Below are 16,166 nucleotides of genomic sequence, written 5' to 3'. Positions count from 1 at the left end.
CATCATTTGGTGGGCGGGGTTTCACATGCAACCTGCCATTTAGCTCCTCCCCCAAATTAGTGTGTAGCTCCGCCCACCCATATTGGACTATGAAGTACAGGCAGCAGCTGTGTAACTGTGTTACATACAGAGACTGCCTGTCTCTGCCATAATGAACACAATTGAATTAGCTAGCCTGATAACTGGGAGAAAGGAAGATGTTCAGAAATGAAAGCAGCTCCTCTCCTCTATCTGAGTGCAGGTAGCTAGGTCACGTGGTGCAGACACAGGAATAGCTAGATACACAGGCTCGCTCCCGTGCACTTAGCCCCTCCTCCCTCCCCCCTGAGAGCAGCAGATACATCACTTGACTTTTGAGCAGATAAGTCAAGGGCTGTGTCAACAATGAAGTGAATAAATTAAGATAGTGGACAAACAAAGCAGTTTTGCTGAAGCAGTGTATTTAGGAAAAGTCTTACATCCACATTAACCAGCAATATAGATAGGATCCTTGTGATGGGACAACCCCTTTAAGGAGTGCTTTTTACATTTCCATTGACTAAGATCATGGGACTGGGAGCCAGCTCTCTACTGTCACTGCAAAACAAGCTTACTCTTTAGGTAAGGAGTGCTAACTAAGGGTGCATTCAGACTACGTAACGCCGGGCGTGTATGAGAGCCGTACACGCCGGCATTACGGCAGACTGCCGAACACTTCCCATTCACTTCAATGGGAGCGCTCGTAACAGCGGCGTTTACGAGCGCTCCCATTGAAGTGAATGGGAAGTGTTCGGCAGTCTGCCGTAATGCCGGCGTGTACGGCTCTCATACACGCCCGGCATTACGTAGTCTGAATGCACCCTAAGGGAATTTTCACTTGGCAATAATAATACTATTTTTGCCAGAGCAAAAATCGGAGGCTAAGGCTGAGGTTGCTGTCGCGGTCAGCATGAATACAGTGCGGTCATACCCTAAAGAGTCAAATCTTTAAAGCATAAAAGAATGACGACAACCTAATGCCCGGCTCATCCTATATAAGACCTGCCAGTAAGAGTTAACAGCTATTCCTGTAGTGACAGTTTTACTGCATTCAGTGCAGAGCAGTCTCACATATCAACTACAACTGATCTACCCAGCAAGTAGCAAGTCACACCATTAGTAGTTTTATGTTATCTGACAAAAGCCTTCCTACAGAAATATACACTCACCGGCCACTTTATTAGGTACACCTGTCCAACTGCTCGTTAACACTTAATTTCTAATCAGCCAATCACATGGCGGCAACTCAGTGCATTTAGGCATGTAGACATGGTCAAGACAATCTCCTGCAGTTCAAACCGAGCATCAGTATGGGGAAGAAAGGTGATTTGAGTGCCTTTGAACGTGGCATGGTTGTTGGTGCCAGAAGGGCTGGTCTGAGTATTTCAGAAACTGCTGATCTACTGGGATTTTCACGCACAACCATCTCTAGGGTTTATAGAGAATGGTCCGAAAAAGAAAAAACATCCAGTGAGCAGCAGTTCTGTGGGTGGAAATGCGTTGTTGATGCCAGAGGTCAGAGGAGAATGGCCAGACTGGTTCGAGCTGATAGAAAGGCAACAGTGACTCAAATAGCCACCCGTTACAACCAAGGTAGCCAGAAGAGCATCTCTGAACGCACAGTACGTCAAACTTTGAGGCAGATGGGCTACAGCAGCAGAAGACCACACCGGGTGCCACTCCTTTCAGCTAAGAACAGGAAACTGAGGCTACAATTTGCACAAGCTCATCGAAATTGGACAATTGAAGATTGGAAAAACGTTGCCTGGTCTGATGAGTCTCGATTTCTGCTGCGACATTCGGATGGTAGGGTCAGAATTTGGCGTCAACAACATGAAAGCATGCATCCATCCTGCCTTGTATCAACGGTTCAGGCTGGTGGTGGTGGTGTCATGCTGTGGGGAATATTTTCTTGGCACTCTTTGGGCCCCTTGGTACCAATTGAGCATCGTTGCAACGCCAAAGCCTACCTGAGTATTGTTGCTGACCATGTCCATCCCTTTATGACCACAATGTACCCAACATCTGATGGCTACTTTCAGCAGGATAATGCGCCATGTCATAAAGCTGGAATCATCTCAGACTGGTTTCTTGAACATGACAATGAGTTCACTGTACTCCAATGGCCTCCACAGTCACCAGATCTCAATCCAATAGAGCATCTTTGGGATGTGGTGGAACGGGAGATTCGCATCATGGATGTACAGCCGACAAATCTGCGGCAACTGTGTGAGGCCATCATGTCAATATGGACCAAAATCTCTGAGGAATGCTTCCAGCACCTTGTTGAATCTATGCCACGAAGAATTGAGGCAGTTCTGAAGGCAAAAGGGGGTCCAACCCGTTACTAGCGTGGTGTACCTAATACAGTGGCCGGTGAGTGTAGTTAACATGGATTAAAGACTAAACAAAAAAAACTGTCCCCCTTCTGTCAGTTCAGTGTTGGTGTCTTTCATGATCTATTACCGGATATTTCTGGTTCCCATATTATAATAAACCTTCTGCAGGTGCTAAACTTTACACCCCAGCCACAAGGACACAATGGAAAGAAACTTGTCTGCACACAGATCCTTTCTATATTACATTTACTTTCAGGCATCCATTTATTTCATGGCTGTGGGTCCATTGAAAAAAAATAGAGACCTTCTCTATCGTTGGTTCATTTGAAAGCCATTAACCTCCATTGTATTCTAAGAGTCCATGAAAAATGGATCTCCAATAAACAAAAGACGTCTAAGACGGAAATATGATCTGACTGCATTCCTAAATCTAGAAGAAATGTCGTATATGTATATATTCTCAGGAATAAGGCCTAAGTATGTGCCTTCTAACATCAACTTGCTTCAATGAAGATGTAGGTGTAAAGGGAATATAGATAGAAACAACATTGGACATGTCTTGCAAATTTGTTTTCATTGGATGAAAAGAGTCAACAGCAGTCCACATAATGCTCAAATCAGATACCTAAGGGTTGCTTCACATCTAGAGATGAGTGAACACCGTTCGATCGAATATCAGGCCGTTCGAGGTATTCGTTCCCAATCGAATACCACGTGGCATACGCAGTAAAAATTCATATCCCCTCTCACCTTCCCTGGCACGTTTTTTGCACCAATAACTGTGCAGAGGAGGTGGGACGGGAACTACGACAACGGAGGCAGTGAAAAAAATTGAAAAAAAACATTCACTGCCCAAAACATGTGACCTCCCATTCATAAGAACGGCCGCCGCCATATTCGTGTCATTTCGCGGTGAGAGATAGGGAGAGAGACATATCTGCTGAGGGCTAGATAGGCATTAGCTTCAGATAGGCAGGGAAAAACCGAAGAAGAACAACAGCTCTTCTCAGAGCTATACACTGCAGGGACAGGAGACCAGCTTTCCACGGACGGTGGAAAACAGGGATACAGAACAGTTACATAAGAAAGGATAAAATGGGGGAGGGGAAAACTTATGGTTCAACTTGCAATCAATAAAAAACTATTTTTGACTCACGTTCCTGAAGACAGTATGTGCACAGACGCTTTCCACAACTTGAAAACATGTATCCAGAAGATTTGAGGTATAAAAAATCCAGCATTACCTTCTTCAATAAAAATTAACTTTTAATGAAAATTCAATTTAAAATCCAAGGTTCTTTTTCAACAAGCATTATGTGTTAATAAGTTGGTGCATTGAGCCACATAGTGAATGACTACCGTGTTTCCCCGAAAATAGGACGTACCCCGAAAGTAAGGCATGGCAGACATTTTGCTGCCTTGCCTAAAATAAGGCGCTCCCCCGAAAGTAAGACGTAGTGAATAGAAATGAATGGAAGTAGCCGGCAAGCGGGGGGTTAATCGGCGTGCCGGGCGCTTCCATTCATTTCTATGGGAGCGTGTGTGGGCACCGACCGGAGGCATTAGCGCTGGATGTCTGCTGACACCAGCAGACACCAGGCGGCTATGGCGAGCGCCCGCCATAGCCGCCTGGTGTCTGCTGGTGTCAGCAGACATCCAGCGCTAATGCCTCCGGTCGGTGCCCACACCGACCGTGGGCATTAACCCTTCTGGCGCCGGTGATCGCCGGCACCTGGAGCATGCTCCAGAGCCGACATCACATTGGCATGACAGCCAGGAGCCTTGTAAAGGCTCCCCGGCCTGTCTGCAGTGCTTTTCTTTTGCAGGCTGCTCTATGCAGCCTGCAAAAGAAATGACGATTTTTTTGCAATGCAATGCAATTGCAAAGGTCTGATCACTAATGCATTGCATTGCATTAGTGATCAGACCTTTGCAAATGCAATCGTTCCTTCCTCAGTGTCTACTGTGCCTACTGCTCTGCGGCAGCAAGCATGGCGCTTCCCCACAGTCTTCGGCTTGATGGTCACATTAAGTAGGGTGCAGAGTACAACCATAACCAGGCCCGAGCACCAGGAAGAGGTGTTACAATGGATGGCAGACAATGCTTCCGGCACATTCTCCACCAGCCAGTCAGCCTCTACCTCAACTCCTCCTCCTACCTAACAGTCTTACTTCCTCACATGCCCAATCTTCCCAGCAAACTAATCCCACCTTTCTCACCTCCCAGGAGCTGTTTTCGGGTCCATTCACTGTCCCACTACGTCCTGAACCACCAGAGGTAACAGATGAGTTGCTGTGTCCTGATGCACAAACACTGGAGCATCCGTTATCTCCTGTTGTTGTTGACCAGCAATCGGCCCTCAGTGACGACGATGACGAGCCTGTTGCCATCGTCGGTGTGCAAGAGGAGGAGGAATTGGAAGAGGAGGTGGTGGACGACGAGGACACTGACCCGACCTGGACAGGGGGGATGTCAATCGAGGAGAGCAGTGTAGATGTGGAGGGAAGTGCAGCACCAAAGAGGGTGGCTATAGGCAGAGGCATGTCCAGAGGCAGAGGACAGCTGCTTCACTAAAGCCAGGCCACAGCCAGCAGGGCCCAAAATGTTCCGTCTTGTAGCCAGCCTAGAAAAACTCCCACATTGAGGCCACGGTCTTCGGTGGTGTGGAATTTTTTTAATGTATGTGCGGCGGACAAATATACTGCGGTTTGCACACTCTGCAACTACAAACTGAGTAGGGGCTCTGAAAAGAGCAACTTTACGACCACTGGCATGCACCCTCATTTGGAAGGCAAGCACTGGGCTCAGTGGCAGAGAGCAAACGCAGGACAATCGTCATCCGACGTTGCCGCCACTGCCTCTCCCACTGTTGCCAGTGCTGGCGCTGCAGTCCAAACCAGCAGCCAGGAAACTTCCACATCTGCCTCCACCACTTTGGAGACTTCTCCTTCATCCTCCCCTTTTCCTGCCTCAGCTCCTTCTCCTGCCTTAGCTCCTTCTCATGTACCATACAATTGGGGAGTAAAGAAGGTTTCTAGGTATTTTCCCACTTTTATAGAGGTTTTTTTGGAGTGTGGAAAGTGTGTAGTTGATAGGCTGTGATAGTGGGGTAAAACTGTGACTTGGGATTGTTAGATGCCCCCAGGCATGCTTCCCCTGCTGTCCCAGTTGCATTGCAGAGGTATTGGCATCATTTGCTGAGGTGTCATAGTGGACTTGGTGACCCTCCTGAGTCGAATGGTGGGTTTCCCTGAAACAAAGCATTTTTCCCCATAGACTATAATGGGGTTCGATATTTGATCGAATAGTCGAATATTGAGCGGCTATTCGAAACGAGTAACGAATATCGAATATTTTAGCGTTTGCTCATCTCTATTCACATCTGCTTTTGTATTCTGACCGGTTAGAGTCCGCATGGAGACCCCCCCCCCCCCCCCCCCCCCCTGAACGGATAGCAATTGCAAGTGCTGTGCTGTAAAAGCACACGGACCCCATAGACTGCTGGCACAAATTCGTGCGGGCATTGCGCGGCAAGCACACGGACCCCATTATAGTCTATGTGTCCGTGTGCTTTTACAGAACAGTGCTTGCAATTGTGTTTGTATTCCGTTCGGAGGGTCTCCATGCAGACTCTAACCGGACGGAATACAAAAGCAGATGTGAACAGAGCATTTGGCAGGGTTCACACTACCATTGGATTCCTTTATGAAGGTATCTGTTTAAAAAAATAAAACAAAAAAAACAGACACCTATCATAACGGACATTAATGGACGCTAACTGATGTTAATGTGTCCATTTTTTTTAACTGATCCATTTCATGGATCAGTAAAAAAATGGACACATTATTATCAGTTAGTTATCAGTTGGTGTCAGTTAGGGTCCATATTTTATATTGTTTTCTTGTTTTTGTTTTTTTTGCTGTTTATGCTTTCTGAGCATGCGCAGGAAATAAACGGACACATAAAAACAGACAGTAACTGATGGCTATCAGATACTGTCCGTTACCCATAGACTTCAATGTTAAAAAAAATAACGGACACTTCCTGCATGTAGGATTTTTTGCCCGTTTGAAAAAATGGAAATGGGTGTAAACCGACACTAAAGGACACAAGATAAAATCCCATTGAAATGAATGGAAATTTCAGTCGGACCAGCTAGTGTCTGTTGCTAAAATCTTGTAATGGACAATAGCCACGGACACTGCTGATGGAATCTAATGGTAGTGTGAGCGCCCCCTTATTCTGCAAGTTAGTAATGACCTCACACACAAACTAAACTCATTGGTGGAAAAGAGGAAATTGCTCCTAGCGCCACCTTTTGGAAAACAGCTCCCTATAGATCAATGCCTGGTTTGCAAAAAAACCTAAAAGCATAATCTGGAAATAATAGCCAAGGCAGATAAACTCCTCCCATGGGACCCTCCTCCTTTTGGAAGGGTTTTTCTGGCTTGGCTATTATTCCCAGATTATGCTTTTAGGTTTCTTTGAAAACCAAGCATTAATCTCTAAGGAGCTACCTTCTAAAAGGCAGTGCTAGGAGCAAGCCATTATATTTCCCTGCATATTGCTACCTAAAATCTGTATATTGTCTATAACTGGACTACAGGTGGGATGGTGAAGTATAGTACAGGAAAGCTGAGGCTTGGAGGAGTCACAGTTATATCTTGAGCATTTTCTGACATAGAAAAGTGATTCTGGTGTCATATGAAATAGGAGATTCTCAGCTTACACCAAGATCACAGTTCTGCATATATTATTTCTGTAGATATCACTAGATGCAAACACAAATCGGGTTTGCGTATAAATATTCCAACCCCAACTGTGCTCTCAACTAGAACGTTCTTTGAAATTTTAGTTATGCTTTAAAGAAATTGCATTGAAAGTTGTTAACAATATTCATAGCACAGTATTCATGTGGTTGCGTATAATGGATTGATATGAGTAGAATAGTGTCCCCTTCTGACAACTGCCTTGCAGAACTTGCACCTCTGGGAAGGAGACTGGCATAGTTTACATATATCTAGATATAAAATAACTATATTCAAATTTTATGCAAATATCACATAACATGAAGGCCCATAGATGATGATGTAAAGCAGCTAGTAGCTTCTCTACATCAGATCCCTCATTTTAATGTGACATAAATGTCAAATATTTAAATACAAAATCTTTCATTAGAAGAATAATCTGTTCAGAGTTATGCTCGCAACGTACCAAATACACAGCCACGTACACAATGGAAGAAGTCCAGTATAAATCATATACTAGAGGTGAAAATCAGACACAGATATCATTAACTCCACACACCGCTCCCACTCAGGATTATAGGGACAGACTATTTTGGATGACTGTGTAACAAGAGACTCAGAGATATTAAAAACCATGTTTGATGACTGATAACAGCTGTAGCAGGTCTGCACCATTTACACTGTGATATTAACCCATTAAAGGTCCACAAGACAGATTAACAATTTAAAAACAGTCAATATATTTTAAACTCAGTGTAGCACAGAGCAATTATTGTGTAGCAATTATTACAAAACTATGTAATAAAGAGAATGTGTGTGTATATATATCTTCTCTTATATGCATAAAAATTAGTTTCAGTCTGTTCTTTATGTGCCACCAAACGACTGGAGCGATCCTCACCAAATTTGGTACACAGGTACATCAGGTGTCCGGGAAGGTTTTAGACAGGGTCTTAGCTCTCTAGGACATTCTGTTCCTGAGATACAGGAAGTATCTGCAAGTCTTTCACTCATATTCCAACTGCCATACACATGGTCGCATTTCCCTTATCAGCCAATAGAAGCTTGCATTCGCTTAGTCTCTACATGCTCTCCACACACAGCTTTACTCCAGGTTTCCATAACGATCCAGCCATTTTTCTTCACTGCTGTAGTTCAGCTTTCGGCTGTGTTCACACAGAGGGATTTGCAATGGACTTAGTGGCAGATTTTGCCCCTAAATCTGAAGCAGAATCCTGATATCCGCATTCCATTGTATTCAATGTGAGTCAGAGATCGCAGCAGGACACAGAATCTTTCCACGGCTCGAGACTCCCTCCTGATTAGGCCCATTCATCCGGGCATAATCGGGAGCAGGATGCCACAAGGAAATGCTGATGCACTGCATCGGCATCCCATCACGGCTACACTGCTGCAAAAATGCCGGCGGCGGAAAATGAAGAGGAATTCCCCTTCATTTTCCACTGTGAACATTTCCTTAAAGACAAAGGGTGCTGTGGATGACACTGTTACACAAGGTCACATACACACATCTTTACTTTAGGTTTACAACCGATAGCAGGTTTTTCACTGATATCCAAACTGAAATACACATGATCACATGACGTTTATGGACCAATGAAAACTTGCAGGTTCTTCAGTCTTCACTTGCACACAGCTTTACACCATGTTTCCATAGCAACCAACCTATTCATATGGGGCCACTACACAAACAAAAAATTAAATATACCCGTACGAAGCTAATTTAATGTACTATGTTACTCACCTATCATATTTGATTGCCAAGTGATAACTAATTACTTTGTATTAATTCATATCACAATGTCTACCGTAGATGAACAGTGTCAATGACTGCATGCAACAAGAGAACACTGCAGGTGTTAATCCCCTCTGAGAAAAAGAAGGATCAGACTACAGAGCCCAGTTAATATTGATAGGGAAATGAATACAATAATTCTCAAAATGCAGCTTTATGGATGTCCTAAAATCACAAATTTTTAGACAAACCTTTCTAAATTATAAGCTTCTATTCAGAAAAACAAAGTGCAGAACACATTAAAATGGGACATTTTTCATGGGTGTTTCAGAGATATATAATAAATGGGATTCTATTAAAGGATCCATGAAACTGTTGAAATAGGGAAAAAAAGATTTCCTATTTTTTGATGGTCTGTTTAAATGTACTATCAAAAAATTGGTCATGTGAATAGCCCCATTAACATTAATTGATTTTAATGCAGTTGTGCAACAGCTATTGAAAAATGACCATCCCACATCGCTGTAAATTTCCCAGGAACATACAAATGTAGCAGACAATACATGAACATTTGTTGCGCCATGTTTGTGCTATGGCATGTTCCAAATGGTTAACAACTGCCCTATCTGTCTATGGCTATTTTGATCTGTAAAATAGCAGAGGCCAATCATAAAAGTTCTGGATTCGCAGAAATCCAAGACTTTTGTGAAATTTATAGTTAATTTGATTTGTGCTAAATGAATTTGCTCATCTGCAATTATGATCTGCCATGTCTTTACTTTACACAGTGGTCGCCATGTAACACTTCCTCCTCGCTCATACTGCATGGGTGATTATGGGCTGCCAGGTGTCTGCACGCTTTCAGATAAACAGTGGGAGCCCCAACATTGGAGCACTTTGTCATCTGATTATTAGGGGAAAATTCTAACAAAATATAATCGCACAAAATGAACAAACCCTTTAAAAAAATCTCTCAATCTTTCCTTTATATGGATGAATAGAGTCTGTCACAAGAACCCAGAATGATAGATAGATAGATAGATAGATAGATAGATAGATAGATAGATAGATAGATTAGGGTCACCTGCATCAAAATATATTTTGTCCTTATGAAGTGGTGGCTGCATTGTCAAGACTTGGAAATGAGCTCTTTAGAGCAATAAAGGTGACGCCACCTATTTCTTTGGAGCAATGATGACCCCTCTTGTTGCTCCATAGAGCTCATTTGCATATTGAAAAAAACCCAAAGGCGGCAGATTCACTTTAAAGTTCATGACTTGATTTAAAAGAATTGTCCCACAACTGGATCAACAATCCAAAGGATAGGTAAAACAGGGCCCCACTGTTAAGACATCACATGTTTCTTTCAAACTACTGCCTACTACTACTTAGCACAATAGTGTTACTTGTTAGAAGCCATTCATTTCTATAGGAGCGTGCTATTCGAAATGGCTGTTTTGAATAGTGTTCACTCATCTCTATTACTTGTAGTATTATCCATTATTCCATTGAACTAAAAACTACTCTGAATTTCCAAGACTACTCTCACCAGAACTATATATGATTGTAAAATAATGGCAGCAATAACAGCTGGTTTGGCAATGCTGAAATTGAGATAAGCACATTCTACCTTCTACTGTAAAAATTTGTGAAGGGAACTTGCATTTCAATGTAATATACACTATATAGATGAAGTATTGGGACACCTATACTTTACACCTACACAAGCTTTTGACACCCCCATTCTAAATCCATAGGCATTAATATGGAGTTGGTTCCCCTTTTGTAGCTGAAACACTTTCCACTCCTCTGAGGCGGCTTTATACAAAATTTTGTAATGGGTCTGTGGGGATTTTTGACCATTTACCCAGAGCAACATTTGTGAGGTGAGACACTGATAATGGATGAGAGGACGTGCTTTACAATCTCTATTCTAGTTCATTCCCAAGGTGTTCAGTGGGGTTGAGGTCAGGGCTCCGTATGGGCCTCAAGTTCTCACCCAGCCAAGCCTTTATGGAGCTTGCATTGTACACTGGGGCACAGTTAGGTTGGAACAGGAAAGGACCTTCCCCAAACTGTTCTCACAAAGTTGAGAACAGTTGTCCAAAATGTCTGGGTTTGTTGAAACAGTTACACGTTACTTCACTGGATTGAAGATGCCTAAAAAAAACCCGAACCTCATAGCATTATTGTTCTTCCACCAAATTTTATAGTTGGCACAATGCAGTCTGGCAGGCAACATTCTCCAGGCATTTGCCAAATCCAGACTCGTCCATCAGAGGGCCTACTAGAGAAGCATGTTTGGTCATTCCACAGAGCATGCCCACTGCTCCAGAGTCCAGGGGCAGCATTATGCGTTACACCACTCCATCTGATGCTTGGTGATGTAAGACAGCCGCTTGACCAAGGAAACCCTTGTTATGACGCTCTCATTAAACAAGTGTTGTGCTGATATTAATGCCAGAGGTTTGGGTCAACATCCCGGATCACCCCCGATCAGCTGCTTGAACAGTGATTATGGCCTCTTCCCCAAATCCCAGCGCGGCACCATATATTGCTTAGGGTCTCTGCTAAGCATTACATATTTGCCCCATTTATTGGGAGGGGAATAAGCTGCAAACAGGTCACATGCAGAATGAACGTGACATCATTGTCCCTCGGAGTAGTGACACTAAGCAAAGTTCAGCAGCTCTTTGTATCAGATCCCACAAAAATATTGACTGGACTGTAAGTAAAATTTGAGAACATAAACCACAACTTCGTGGGTAGAGAGGATAAAAAACAAAACAAAAAACAAACTGGGAAAAGATAGATCTTTTCAAAATCTTGGAATGCAATGCTTTACCCGTGTGGGGTATGAGGGACTTGGTAAATGTTGTGGCTTAAGCAAGGGTCACAAACGTCTGGGTGCCGGGTCGTTGGGATAACTGACCGTAAGTCAATGAGATACATGGTAGAGCATATAGCTATATATGCTCTACCCTGCATCTCTAAGCTACAACTTCAACCTACTTGTCTGAAATGATGGATATTCCTGTCTGGGCTGTTAGGTTACATTCACATATTTGCTGTGGATTTTCTGCACCAAAATCTGCATGCTACAGGTAAAGTCAATTTCTATGCAGAAAAGAAAAACATTGGGTATAGACGATGGAAAAAAAAATCTTAGTGACTTAAATACTACAGTATGATGTGTGCCTTAGGACTCTTGCACATGCATGCATTAAACCTATGTCATACAGAATTGTAATAGGGCTGCCATAGGGACGGGAGTTCTCCTGTTTCTCCATATGGCTCCAATTTCAGTAAGAGGCTTTTCTGGGGAAGAAATGTGGCATGTGTATATACAGAAGTATTTTCCACTAGAACATTTCTGCTAGCAAAGAATACTGCCAAACATTCAGGGTATGACCGCGCCTGTACAGCTCTGTACTAATGGACCATACAGATTCCCAGCAGTATAGCCTTGTGCGGAGGGTCACACAGGTAATGCGCCCGTCCTGATTATATTCCAGAACAACATTCAGCACCTCCTCAGGATTTACTAATCTGATAATCACTAAATTGGTCTCACAAAATGGATCTGTGGGATAGAAGACATGACAAATCCTAAACCCTCACATACGCATATTTTCTATTGTCCAGCATATACTATAACTGGACCATTAGGACACAGCAGGGTTGTGGTCGTGTTCAGACACCACTTATACTATATGTTTACATCATGTCTCAACATGTCGCCCCAGACTAAATGTTACAAGGGTACCACGAACCTTTATGCAAACTCCACAAGACTAAGTTTTAGGGTATGTTCACATGGCGGAATTTACATTCCACGTGTGAACATTACGTGCGGCTAGTCGCATCATGACATTCCGCTCCGAATTAAGCCCAAATGAATGAGCCTAATCGAGAGGGAGTCTCGCGCCGCGGAATCTGCATTTAACAAGGGTCATCTCACTTCTTTTTTTCGCTACTAGCTAGTGGAAAAAAAGAAACGAATGGCTCCCGTTGAAGTCAATGAATCCGCCTAAAAATCCACTGCCAAAAAACTCTTGTGAACTGACCCCAAGATGGGTCATTGCTTTTGTACAAGTTCAAAATGAAAAGAGCATTATGGGGTATATTAGGTCAGTACAAGTAATGCCAATCTATAGTATTCTGGATAATCTGTAGTAATCTGTCCTAAAGGCTGTATTAGGCCAAGACCCCATGTTGCAAAAATGCAGCTTTTATTTATTTATTTGCAGATTTAGTTGTGTTTTTTTGAGCCAGAGCCAAGAATGTCTACAAGAGGAATGGGAAATATCTAGGAAGTTCTTATACTTCTATCTTTTGCTAAATCGACACTTGGCTTTGGCTCCCATGTTTGCTTAAGGTGAATCTTTAGCCTTACACTGCCAAATTTTGGCCCACATATAGGGAGATAAATAAAAAACACATCAATTGGTATCTTTGCATAAGAATTGCATAGATTCCTTGCTTTTCATAAAATATATTTTTTTTAGTTATTATGACATAAAAAAAAAATCCTTTATTCTAATACATTCATCCATATGAATACAGACAGAGTCTGCTTCCAAGTCTATAAATGGACCTTCTGTGAATTCCTGGCATGGCTGGCATACTCAATGCTCATGTTATTTCAGACCGCTCTACAATAATACATGAGGAGTTATTTATAAGAACTGGAGGCCATCTTTCAGTCTGTAGCTGAGCGATCCTGCTAGTTTTAGGATTTAGACACACTCAGATTTTGCTGCCTTTTTTTTTTTATTATTTCATTTAGTTATTTTTTTTGGGGAAGGTTTTGCACCAATTGTGTCTCCATGCCTTACTGAGATTTGATACTGGGGTTTACAGCTGCATTTTTTATAGCATTTCTACAAAAAAAAAAAAATATATATATATATTAAGACGCAGCAGCCGAATGATACTAGTTATTTTATAGGAATAAGATTTTGACCATATTTTTTGTCTGATCCTGTTAGAATCTGAAAAGGAATCTGGACATACTCTATTGGGTGCCACATTAGAGGGATTTCCTCCTAGAAACATCATTCTTGTGAAGAACACCTTGGTAATACAATGCCATAACATTTGGTGTCCCTCCATGTAGTCTTGTCCGCTGTTAATAGATTTCCTTCCCTCTCATAAAAGCAATACACTAATGCAAAGTAGCTGATGTGGTAGATCAGAAACGTGATCACAGGCTACGACCAACCAGCAGCTCCAGACTGTCGCACCCTCTTAATGGGCGGGGCTAAGATTAAATCGTGCCACGATTCCACGTCACTCATTGCATGTGACAGACGGTACAAAAAAGCTTTGGTCCAGAACCCAAACATCAATTGTTTATCTGCAACTTGCATATAGTATTATTATTGTCTTAAATAGTTTCTGCTTTTCCTTGTCTACTTACTAATAATTTCTCCATACAGTTATCCCCCACCACATTTCCAAAACTAGAGATGGAATGAATACCCCAAAACCTCTCGCCCTATATGATTTAAATCTAGAATGATGGACATTCACCATAGTTCAATGCCTTTAAGGCTTCTTTAATTAAGGAACCTCTAGACGAAGCAGCACATTCCAAGGCGCCAGTCACTCCACCAGATGGGTATATGACGGCATTTACAGTAAACTAAGATCATATATGTAGATAGATAAAGTGTGAATGTGTGAGTATATATATATATATATATATATACATACACACACATTATATATATATATATTTACATACATATATTCAAATAGCTCTCCTGCAAATGTCAGTCCATTGGAAGCCAACTTCCCCCACATTCAATAAGGCAGAAACCAATTGATGCTGTGTATCTCTATGGATATCCATGTATTGAACAGGTTAAATTTGACCTGTGTGTCCCTTACTTTCCGCACGAGGCAATATAAATAGGACTAGTCCATAAACGCATTAGGCTGTGTTCACATTGCTGTCCAAAGCTCCGGAACCTAGTCAGATTTTACAGGATAAATATACCAGTATACACTGCTATCCTGATTATAAGTCAGTGGGGTCGGTCCATTATAAGTGGCACAGTGTGAATATAGTCAAATATCGGTAAATGATTTAGATCAAATCAATGGGAAGCATTGGTAGCTATGAGAGTGTTCTATCCAGTCTACAAGGTATCCAAAAAGACATACGGTATATTACATATATAAATATATACTCTCACACACAGTGGTAATGAACACTGAAGACTATGGAAAGAAACAAGTGTAAAGCCCAGGGTCTGTGTAGACTGTAACACACACTACTCGCCCAATCTTCTTACCTGAGATTCCCAGGTATAAATCCACTAAATAATGTTATCTTCAGAAGAACACAGCCAAAGATCTGGGACAGAGATCACTAGTTCACTCCCCAATGATAGCCAAACGATAAAGTGCTCCTTGAATGAGGAGGAGTGACAAGTGTAGAGGTGACAGGACAGCTGAGATGTTAAGGCTGACACAGAGAAATCGGAGCCTTCAGAAGCTACCAGTAATATGGTTGCTGTAGGCCCAAGCAAGAATTACTTTAGTGGAGGAGACGGCTAGAAAGTGCTCCATGTCACGCGTGAAGATCATTTCACTGCAATGGGTGACTAAGAATTAGGACAATCAATGATCCCCTAAAAACCATCTGCATAAAAAAGTTTTATTCTGGTGGTTTCAGGATACATTCCATACATTGCTGCGGAAGCCTAGATGGATTCCACAAATGACTGTGGGCATTCTGTCTTCTGAGGTGACATTCTGCTCAGCATGGGGAAATGAAGTGTTCCTTGTGTCTCCTCTTACATCACGGGCTCGTAAACAGGTCACTTACAATTCACAGGCAAGTATAAGAAATGCAGTATACTAGAGGATGTATAGTATATAGGTGGAGCAAGCAAAAGTCACAACTTGATAGGTCAATTTCTTCCTCTCTTATAGGTTAAGGCCCCAAGAAAAAAAAGCGTTGCGGAAAAAAACACGGCATCAACAGATCCCGGTTCTTCCCGCAGCACTTTAGACAGAAAGTTTGCAGAGTTTTCCTCCATGCACTGTTACAATTATAACTATGGGGAATTCGCCAGCGTTTCCATAGGTATAATAGACATGCTGTGATTTCCAAAACTGCGTTGGTTTTGGAAATCGCAACGTGTCCACATCATGGTTTTTACTGCAAAGTGGGCATGGGATTCACTAACATCCCATCCAATTTACCCTTACTGTAAAACACTGCGTTTTTTTCCCACAGTGGAAATCACAGCACTTCCGTCCTGTGGGGCCCGGCCTTAAAGTAGCCTAAA

At 42.4% G+C, this 16,166-nt stretch overlaps 1 protein-coding gene across 1 annotated transcript in view; it reads right to left on the bottom strand.

Annotated features, from left to right (window-relative positions):
- Positions 1-15,316, bottom strand: part of STAC3 (SH3 and cysteine rich domain 3) — a 69,258-nt gene extending 53,942 nt beyond the window's left edge. Inside the window, exon 1 of the mRNA XM_075265752.1 lies at positions 15,165-15,316. The gene's annotated coding sequence lies outside the window, so the exon portion shown is untranslated. The remainder of the gene's footprint in view (positions 1-15,164) is intronic.
- Between the last annotated feature and the right edge of the window lie 850 nt (positions 15,317-16,166).

The sequence above is a fragment of the Leptodactylus fuscus genome, chromosome 2 (genome assembly GCF_031893055.1).
Source record: "Leptodactylus fuscus isolate aLepFus1 chromosome 2, aLepFus1.hap2, whole genome shotgun sequence".
NCBI classification, from domain to species: domain Eukaryota; kingdom Metazoa; phylum Chordata; class Amphibia; order Anura; family Leptodactylidae; genus Leptodactylus; species Leptodactylus fuscus.
The sequence above is the reverse complement of the archived record's forward strand: the minus strand, read 5'-3'. Positions and strand labels throughout refer to the sequence as shown.